The sequence below is a fragment of the Lactuca sativa genome, chromosome 3 (assembly GCF_002870075.4).
Source record: "Lactuca sativa cultivar Salinas chromosome 3, Lsat_Salinas_v11, whole genome shotgun sequence".
Lineage (NCBI taxonomy): Eukaryota > Viridiplantae > Streptophyta > Magnoliopsida > Asterales > Asteraceae > Lactuca > Lactuca sativa.
Window position 1 is genome coordinate 119,673,961 of NC_056625.2, and position 11,535 is coordinate 119,685,495.

Consider the following 11,535-nt stretch of genomic DNA (forward strand, 5'->3'; position numbering starts at 1 on the left):
CTACTAAAATTTTTTGAGGGGTATCCCGGGCTACCCCGGGATACATAGTAGATCCGTCTATGGGTAGCACATGCTACCCCTGCCAACCAATTGGTTCCGGCCCTGTTTGGTGTTGGTGTTTTGCAGATTGTGTTCCTGAATTCTTATCCCCTCCTGACTTCTTAATTAATTTCTTGGAACTAATTGTCACCATAACTTGCTGGAAAATAATTTGATTAATAAAACCCAATGAATGTGGTTATATAAACATGCATGTATGTTAGCAAACGCCTAAAAAACACACATCCATGAATACATACATACGTAAGACACCCCTCTCTTAACTTTTGCGAGTTTTGTGAGTTAATCACCAACAAAATAATAATAAAAACGATAGTAACCCACGCTAGTCTTGACTTTTATATAGCCTACCGTAATCCAAGGGAACATGAAAACAATAGCTAAGACTTAGTAATTCTATGACTAATTAATCATATGAGACTATATTGATTGTAAAACATGTATATCGATATGATCGAAGTCATGCTTTGGAGGTTGTACACAGCATACATCATTTATATTTTTTTTGTATTTACCTTTAATTATTCTGTATTTTTGAAATCTAGAAAATGATCACATTTCACTTTCATTTTAATTTTTTTTAAATAAAACAATTATAATTTAATAAATAATTAAAATTAATTAAAAAATAGTTAATACACAAATTAATAAAAATAAAAATATTTTATTAGTTAAAAATAAAATTTACATAATAAAAACAAGAAAACATAATTAAAATTTACATTATCAAAAAACTACATCACTCTGAATCGTCGTTCGAATCCTCGATATACATGCGAATCTTCATCTGAATGGGCAAACAAATCACTATGTCAATCCTCGGCCACGGGTTTGTATGTTAGCCCTATGTTCCGCCAAATTAATGCAAAGAAGTGATGAATGACGCAATCATGTACTTATTTTTTTGTTTGCCCTATACTCTAACGTAAAAACAACTACTCATTTGACGATTGGCAAAATTTCGTTTTCATCGAAGCGGCATATCACTTTTCCTTCATCTTTGTAATGTTCTAAAATTTTCAAATAAAATTTTCATTTTTAAAATAAGATTAAACATCCAAAACCATCAGAAGTCTCAAAAGAGTAATATAACACTGATGCGTATGTATAGTCATGTCGTGCCCTTCCTTTTCACATCTGAGCAACCTGAAAAATCTTTAACTTAACAAAGTAAACATAAAGTTAAGTGAGCTCACAGTATACCACATATTCCACTACATATACAATGCATTCCACCTAATGGCTCACAACCCTACATCGTTCCACCAAACTCACGGTCTTCACACTGTTCCGCAAAGCCTAAGATTAACTATCCCACGCCAATCCGTTAGACTCATAGTTTCACAGTGTTACGTCAACGCCTTTTTCCCAAGACCTCACACTAAGCTATCAGACTCATACCCTCACAATGTTCTATTAACATATCATACAAGTCATAAAAACTAATCATACGACCAAAAAAAATTAGCAAATAAAGACTATACTAGTCTAGTCACACATTTGTACTCTAACAATACCAACTATAGGCTTCCTGCCATCATACAAACCGTGCCAAAGTTACTATTAGTGTTGGCGGGTCGCCTTATGAATGCATAGTCTTATGTAGTCGAAAATAAGATAAGACATTCAAACAGTTGTTCTTACCCGAAATCAATATATCAGACAAGGACCATACAATAATGCTAGAGCAAGAGTTCTAAGGCTAACTGATTTTAATTACATACGACCTTTTATGACGTTCACTTAATGATCTACCAGTATTAACATATACCTCAATCACACCGAACCAACCAGATGTCCTAACACAAGACTATTATAGTATATCACATAATCGTATACTAATAGAACACATACATCTTACAAACACATTAGACACATAATGTCACACAGAGTATAGTGAGAAACCTGACCCGAGTCTAGTAAGCAGAATCTTAACAATAGTTTCCATGAACGAAAAAATTAGTACAAACACCTAATACCAATCCGAGAACAATCCTCAGTCAAATACTCAAATCCATCAAAGTTTAACCAAAAGTAAAATGAGTAAAAAACGGTCAACGGTCAATGGTCAGCTAGCCACACACACTGCAACCCGGCTCCTGGTCACGTCGCGACCATTAAGCGGCCAAATAGTCGTGGTCGCCTTTTAGGATTCATGTCACAACCCATCCTTGGTTATGTCATGCTTTCTGGGTAGAGGCATTTCATCTTAATAAGTTCTTAATCCATAAAGACAAAGGCCTATACTTCCCATAACTAATCAAATGATGCTCTTAATCGATAAAATTTCCAACTTTATCCAGATTCATGCCTTTCACAAGTCTAAAACCAACCCTAGATCTAAAATGAGTCTAAAATTCTAACAAATTCACGCATAGACCAAATAGGAAGCTAAACATGCACTCAATACACTACAATAGGTCTAAAATATCAACCAAAACCACTTTTGGACTTGGAGATATCTAAATTCCATAAAAATCATGACAAAAGGGACCAAAAATGCTCAAAATCCTAGATCTAGCAATCAAAAACCATAAAGGCGGGAACTTGATGACTTATAGAGCATAAGGAGGTTTCTAGAAGGTATGAAATATCTGGATCTTGCTTCCCTTGACACCAAAATGGATTATTTCCAATTCAAGCTTCACACCAAGGCACCAAAGCACCAATAATGGTGGTAAATAGGCTAGGGTTCGAAGTTTAGGTTTTGGGGGATGAAGGTTGAGAAAATGGAGAAACCCTAGGAGTTAGTGCCTTTAAATAGGGCTTAAGGCTCGATATTGGGGTTTCGGTTGATTGAGGCCACGCGACGCGACACTCACTTGGTTGCGTCATGACTAATTGTTCTTCCAATAAATATGTCGAGAACTAAGGTTTTCCTAAAAATCCTCTTACTCATTTCCTACAAATTACCAATTAAACACATCCGGAAAAACAAGGGTCACAATATTCTAAAATCACATTATGTAATATGATGCACACATACATTATGTTTTTCAACCTTGCATACTTATATGATCATGTCGGGACTTACATTATTTGCCAACGCCTCATATGTACACCAAATGTTCATTCCACGTTCTTCTTAGCTGATTTTGGTTTCATCTGAAACTTTATTATTTTTTCGTCGTTCTTCTAGACATGTGAACGCTTACACTAAGACATATAAGTTTAGATATATCTCGTCAGTAAGATAGTACATTAGTACCCATGCTTATATGCTACTCTATTTTCTTAAAAAGATATTGTTGGGATTTATTCAAAAATTTGGTTTTAAAAAACACAAAGATGGCTATGGAAGTATTTAAGATTTGAACATAAAACAAGTTTATACCCACCAAAGGATCATTTTACAAGTGACAACCCGACCCTTTTTCCGTTAACATTAGCCGATTCCGTTAAATAAATTTTAAATTTTATATAAGAGTCGGAACCAAAATCGCACAAAAACCCGAGTTTCCTTCAAAAATCAACAAATTCGGCCTGATTGGTGTTCACAGTCGTGAATCCGATCATGGCCATAAACCCGTTCACGGCTGGTGGACCCCACCACTAACCATGAACCCGGCCTATATATATATATATATATATATATATATATATATATATATATATATATATATATATATATATATATATATATGTGTGTGTGTGTGTGTGTGTGTGTGTGTGTGCTCCTACCCCTCATTTACACTTTACTGGCCGAAAACTCATCCATTCTCTCTCTATCCTCTCAACCGCAAACACAAGAATACCCCCTTTTTCTTCCGAAAATCATCAAAAATCAACTTTGGGTGTTATTGTGGAGCCTCTAAAACGTGTTTTTCATCAAATCAAACATTGTTGTTTTTGAGTTCACGGCCACAAACCCTTCAAATCTTCAAATCTTCAAAGGCCAAAATCAGTTCATGATCGTGAACCCTTCAAACCTTCATCAGGTCGTAAACCTTCAAACCTACTAGTTTTCAGAACAATCAAGTCTTCAGCCAGTCTAACTTATCAACAGACCTAGATATCATTAAAGTGAGTATAGTAATTATGCTTGTGCGTTTTCGATATTGGAACGAGTAAGACTAAAAATCAGTTTTATAGAAAATATAGGATATTCTATGGTAAACATCGTTATTTCAAAGGTAAACATCTTTCGATGGAACTCTCCGAAAACAATAACAATTATTTCGAAAAACAACGTTTTGCATGGAATTAAGAATCCTTTTACACAAGGTTCAATACTTGTTAACAAACTAGTATAACATAAAGGACCTTTACTGGTTAATTCTATAATTCCTTAGTTTATACCTCAAGGTTATATATAAATAATATCCGATAGGCAGTGGAATGTGTGACTTCCGTCTTACTTCCTGTTCCTTGTTTGGTTGTGGGCTTAGAACAGATTCACACATTTAACTATCTGTTCGATATTAGGTTATATATAGCTAGTATAAACTAAGTAATTATAGAAGGAATTATTGTGGTTACTATTTTTACATAAGAAAATATCGGATTTTCTGGTGGAACATGCGATCTTTTCCAAAGAGCAAAGAATATACTTTCCATAACAAAATACTTATGAGCTCACCAACTTAAATGTTGATACAATTTCAAAATCACTTGTATTCTCAGGAAGCTAGTAGACAGGTACACGCACATGGATTCAGAAGTTGGAACATAGTAGCTTCATGTCTTTTTTGTTATTTAATTTTGGATTCAATCTTTTGTGAATCAAATACAATGTAAACACTTTTATATAAATGAAATGGTTGTTGTTACTTTGATTACTATGACGCATGTGTTGTGATACTGAGCATGACATCCACCGCCCCCGAACGTTTTCGTCGTTCCGGTTTGGGGGTGTGACATATTGGTATCAGAGTTGGGGCATGGGTCGATCTGTTTGACAGGGATGTCGAACCCTATAATGGGGGGTGAAGGTAGGTTGCACCTGATCCAACATCGGCTTGGAAGGAGAACTAAGCATCGCCTTATAAGGGGTGTGTCACGACTATGAATTCTATTGCTTTTGTAAACATTAACAAAGATGACATTTGTGACTAAAACTTGAAAACATGCATGATGTTTATTCAATGACAACAAAATTCCATCAAACACTCTATACAAACACTTCAAATGGTCAACAAAAGATTGGAAACCCTAAAAATCCCGGTTTAAGTCCATTATGGACTAGGATTTCCTTATTGGGCCTAATGGACCAATAAGCTTCCAATTTGACTATTGTGGGCTTAAGACCCTTAAATGGGTCCTAATTGGACCCACTTTCATGAAACTTAACATTTTGGACCATAATGGATCCAAAATAAATTGATTTACCTTAATGGGCTTTATTGGGCCATAACTAACTTAATTAGCTTTAATGGGCCATGAAACCCATTCTTTCATTATAATTGGTCCGTAAACACCCATAAGGGCCCAATGGGCCGAAAACTTTTTCTTGGACCTCAAAATTTGGAACCAAGGTAAGTAGTGGGCCAAATTAATCTATTTCTTGCCTCCTAGACCAAATATCAGCCCAAGTTAAAAAAAAGAAGAAGAAGAATGAAAGATTTATCCATGCCACCTCATTTTTACAAGAAGGATAACCAAGCATTATACTCAACATATATCCATGCAACTTCTCATGTCTCCATGCAACTATCACTTCACTTCTTTCTCTCCTCTCTCCTCTTTTATTCTTGGCCGAAGGAGGAAACACACACACACACTTCACTTGAATTCTCTCTCAAACACTCACAATAACAACTCATCCTTCCTCTCAAAAATTTCGAGATCTTGGGAATTTTCAAGAAGGTTCTTCCATCAAAATCATCATCTTTGGTAAGTTGTTGCTTAAATCCATGGCTTAGATTCTTGATAACTTCAAAAATCTCCTCTTAACTCATACAAAATTCGTGATGTTGCTTCTTAGAACCCATCTAAGCTAAAGATCTCTTCAAGGAGCTTGTTAGAGCCAAAAACAACACCATCTTCTTCCATTTTTTCCTCAAAACCGAACCAAAAAACCTCAAGGTGAGTTCATACCCCCTTTTTTCGGTTTTTACTTGTTTTTTGGGGGGATAATACAAGTGTTATGTGTTGATCTATGTGTGTTTGCATGTATTATGTGATTTCTTTGGTTTTTGGTAGTGATAATATGTTAATACTTGAGATATTTCGAGATCTATAGCAAAAGGGGTGAAAGAATCATAAACAAAAACATAATAAACAACATACATCATAGATCTAATAGTCCTTAAGTTTAATAAGTGAAAAACAAAGCCAAAGATCTTTACAAGTGTCATTTTGCAAAAATAACAAAGATTGGGTGAAAATTGATAATTTTTGGTTTTATGAGGGTTATAAGGTATTTATTTATATAAAAGCTGATTCTTATAAAAATAATACTTTTAAAAGGGTCAAAAACATAAATTTTAGCTTAATGGGCTTAAATTTGGGCCTCACGAGTTTTGGTCCCAAAGTTGCGAAAAATGAAGAATTTGAGGGGCTGAAATGGAAAACTTAACAAAATATGAGTCTAAAACATAAATAAACTATTTCAGGGGCTTAAAATAACTTTGATGCTAAAATTGGACTAAAAATGCAAAGTTGTTGATTTTGGGGTCAAAATTGTAAAACTTATGGAAAATGAGCCAAAAATGTAAACTTTTTACAAATAAAGGCTGGAAATGACAAATACAATATTTTTGGGTTGAAATTATTATTTAAATAAAGTTTGGGTCAAAAATGTCAAGAAAAATGGTTTAAGGACCAAAAATGTAAATTTTCATAAAAAGGGACTAAAAGTGCCATTTTTATAGAAAAAGAGGCTGCAATGGTCAAACTAAATGTTTTTGGGCCAAACATATAGTTTGGCCATTGCATACAACAAATGCCAACACTACGAACTTAAACTCGATAAACCATAAATGATTTAATGATCGGGTCCAAAATCTTCTGTTCGTGCTATTGGGTCTTTGTGGCCCAATATCATGATTATTGGCCCCAAATATAATCACACATGTTTATTGGGCCTCTGGTGACCCAATTACATGCCTAATGGACCCTCAATGGCTTTTACATGCTAATGGGCCTTAGTAGCCCATTTGCATTGCTAGTAAGGTCCAAAATCAATCATATGTGTGATGGGCTAATGCGTCTGTCACATACTCGACAGCCTATAATAACATACATGATTAGTGGGCCTCTGCTGCCCTCTTATCTTCATCTGTTAGACTTACCTTTTATTCAAGTAAACATAAATCAAGTTGTAAACAAGGTTATTCAATTTCAGTTGGATTTAGTGGGAAATAACGGGTGACACCAATAAGTGTCGGTCGTAGTCTGTAGTTATAACCAAAGTCGCCTGGAGGGAGAGCGAGAGTTTGTGTATAGATCTATACGGGGGTGACTCCCCCACACCTGAGTTGTTCGCTACAGTTAGACTCGGCCCGTCTAGGGTGACAAAATCTTGATCAAAACCGGCGTTTGGAAAAATGCCAAGACAGGCAAATTAGTCATTATTATGCATGGTTATAACGACTTACATAGAGATCCAATACCATCTAAGTAATCATGAGAAATCATATTCATTCGTGGTGATGATAGAATAATACAAAAATTATCATACTATTTGCATCGGAAAACATCGGGTTTTCCTGGGGAACAACATTACTCACTCCTACACTCAACAACGATAATACAATAATCAATTTTGAATAACAATCACTTTTACTTGTTTGAAATCACATACACATGCACTTATGGGATCATCGCATCTTTTTCGCAAACAGTTTTTGTACAGAAAATATCAGATTTTATGGGTTTTACAAACAATACAAACAAATTTTATATCAAACATGCTTATGAACTCACCAACATTATATATGTTGACGTTTTCAAAACAACTTGTATTCTCAGGTAACAGATAAGCTGAAGAAAATTACCAAGTGTGTTAGGATATGTAATGTTTAAACAATGTACTTGATGTGAACAATAACAGTTATACTATGTAATGTTGGTGATGTATGTGTTTGTTCATGCATATTCATTGTGATGATATTCAATTGATAGTCACACGAGCCCTCAGACGCTTCCGCCGTTTGGTTCGGGGGTGTGACAAGGTGTGGATACCTCCCTTGTCACAACGCATTTTAAAGCCGTGAGGGCAGCAGATCCCATAAGAACTCTACAGTTAAGTGTGCTTGGGCGGGAGTAGTACCGGGATGAGTGACCCCTTAGGAAGTCCTCGTGCCGAGTGGCCCAAAGCGGACAATATTGTGATACGTGCCGGAGGGGGATGTTACAAATGGTATCACAACATTGTTTATAGTGAACTAAGTATATCAACCTATAAAAGATATACAACTATAAATACAATGGGGCCTAAGTTCTCTGACTAAAAGTATATTTTTAAAAATATAACAATATTTTTATAAAAGTATACATACCTGCATATATATATATATATATATATATATATATATATATATATATATATACTTACTAAAACAAGTATCATAAGAAGAACAAGAACAAAAGTATTTAAATATTGGACACTACGGTCAAACCTGGACAGTTTTGTAATTATATTTAGGATCAATACAGCCTGATCAACTATAGTTATTTGAGATATGACCAACATGTGTTTGGGAGTAATATGGTGTAGCAAAAGACTTAAAACTTACCTAACTTTATATATAAAGGATTTCTAGAACAAAACACAAAGTTAAAATACTATAGGAGTATTTTAGTTATTATAAGATAGCAACGAGTATTGAGCATACAATTAAAATATTATAGAAGTATTTTAGACTCTAGAAATAACTTATGTTAAAATTTAAAAGACCCTTATTGGTCGGTGTATAATTTTGGAGTGTATACTCCGAAGGCTTTATATAATTGAGATTTTATAGACTTAGAATTTGTGATCTATGCTCTACTTTCTGTTCCTTGTTTTGTTGTGGTTTTAGAGTAGGGTCACTTATTCGAAGGTCTATTTAATCTTAAATTATATACAACTTGTATACACTGCGAAATTATAGAAGGACCCGGTAAGGATCACTCCGTAAGATAAAAATGTTATATTAATCCTATATATTCTTTAGACACTCCCATTCTCGCGCAACCCACATAGATAGAAGAAACCACTCATTGTTATCAGTCGGCAAAGGAGTTAAGCAGGAACACAAAGAGGTTCACGAGAAGGATTCTGAGAAGAGATCAGCCGAAGAGAAAGGCACTGGAGTGATCATAGATGAACCTTACCCTCTCAAGAAAAGGCGTGCGGGGTCTGCTTAGACATTCAGAGTCAGACTCTCCATCATGAAGTGATTGAGATCTATGACAAAACCCGAACCAATAAAAAGCGAAGACTCAATACACCTATGGAGAACTGGAACACCACACGGGTGTCCAGAGACAACAGATCTTCATAGGAATGAGATAGAGCGAAAGTAGAAAGGACAGAGAACAGAGGAAACCACTCCCGATTCATGCGAAGAAACCGAACACCTTATACGTCACACTAATACCTAATAAAATAGTATAACTTAGTGAGTTAGTGGTTACACTACTCACACTATGTGTTAGGCTTATCACCTCTTTTCTTGCAACTAGTATCAGTAAACCAGGTCACATAAATTCATTCAAGAGTAGTCGCTACAAATTCAAAAGTCTATTTCATATAGATTTCCTTATGGATGGTTATCAGAACACTATAGGAGTCGGATCATGATACTCTCTGAAACCGATATAACTTAGCTTAAATAACACTGGTGCAATACCTACTTCCATAGAATACACTTCAGGAGCATTGTCAGAAACATTCAAGATAGTCCATCAAGACATGGAATTTATAAGTATATATAAATTGGTGAAATACAACTACCAATGACCATCGTTACTCACAAGATCGTTTCTCGTCATGCCACAGAATCATGTCGTCACAAGGAGGTAACCAACCAACTGGCGAGACACCAATTCTGCACATAGACTCCGCTACATTTTAGGCCGCGGTCACAGCCGCCACAGCTTTCATGGCGCAACTCAATGCTAACAACCCAAACGAGAATGGAAACAATTTCAACAATTCAAACCGGAGTAACACACAAGGAAACCGACAAGGAACTAGCCATAATGATACTCTAGCTCACAAACCTAAGAATAATAAACGAAAGTTCTGGAACAAAAAGAAGCGCAAGTTATCTCAAAGACTTGCCAAGAGACAACAACCTGTGACAACCCCTACAGCCACAACATCTGCCACTCCAGTACCAATGCCAGTACGATAATATGTTGGAAACCTACCGGATTTCAAGAAATGCAATTTCCATCATCTAGGAAAATGTCGCAAAATGCATTGTAAGAACTGCAACAGACAAGGACACACCACTTGTTTCTGCAGGACACCGGCACAACCAACCACCCAAGTTCTCGGCATGGGAAAAAGTTAGGTTTGTTATAGGTGCGGTGAATCTGGACATTTCAAAATAGATTGTACGAAGACGAGAAATGATGAAGAAGCTTGCTTCTGTAGGACCCCGACTTAACACATCACTTCAACCAGCGATGCTAGTATAATTCAAGTATGTCATGCATGTGGTGAAATGGGACATTTCAAGAGATACTGTCCAACATAGAGAAATAAAGAAGGAGAAAGAGGAGTTTAACGACAAGACATAAAGGAGCAACGAGGACCCCCCCCCCCCCCCCTTTGAGATTTTGGTACACCTTCTAAATTACTTTAAAGATTTAATTTCCATTAAAAATCAAAAGTTCGGGGAAATTAAAAAGTAGTTATAAATAGCTCACTCGTCCGATCAAGTCACAACATTCATAAGAGAACAAAAGATCCATGCAGGTGAGCTATGATGGCTTAGTATGTACATCAGGGTTATGCATAACTAAGATTTTGCAGGCTTAGAGTGAGTGATTCTGCCTCATTTCCTATTCCTTGTCTGGTTGTGGGTTTAGGGCAGAGTCACTCGGTCGACTGCCTTATTCATCTTAAGTATACATGACTTGTATATATTAAGCAATCATAGAGGTACCTGAGATGGATCATAATATAAAGTATCGTCACTAGTTATCGAAGCACTTTCACTGCTAATACTCGCCTATTGCGGTACACATTTTTTGTATTAATAATAACAAGGGTTAAAACAGAAGGCACTAGAAAGTACACGTAGAACGCGCTATCGGATAACCGCAGAATGCATTATCGCTCTAACAATTGTTTCTTTCAAATTGACCTAACATTTGTTTCTCTAAGGATTTCCGACGTTGTCATTCGTCATGGATTGGTGTGGTCATCACCATAAAAATTTCATGTGCTCTGAAAATCTTTCGCCGTAACTGACCGACTAACGTAACACTCGTCATTCATAACGACAAACCCGACATATACCTCAGAATCATCTCTCGCATTCTAAACTCCGAAGTACCCAGGAGAAGAGCACTTTACCCTCTGAAACCTCCTGAAAA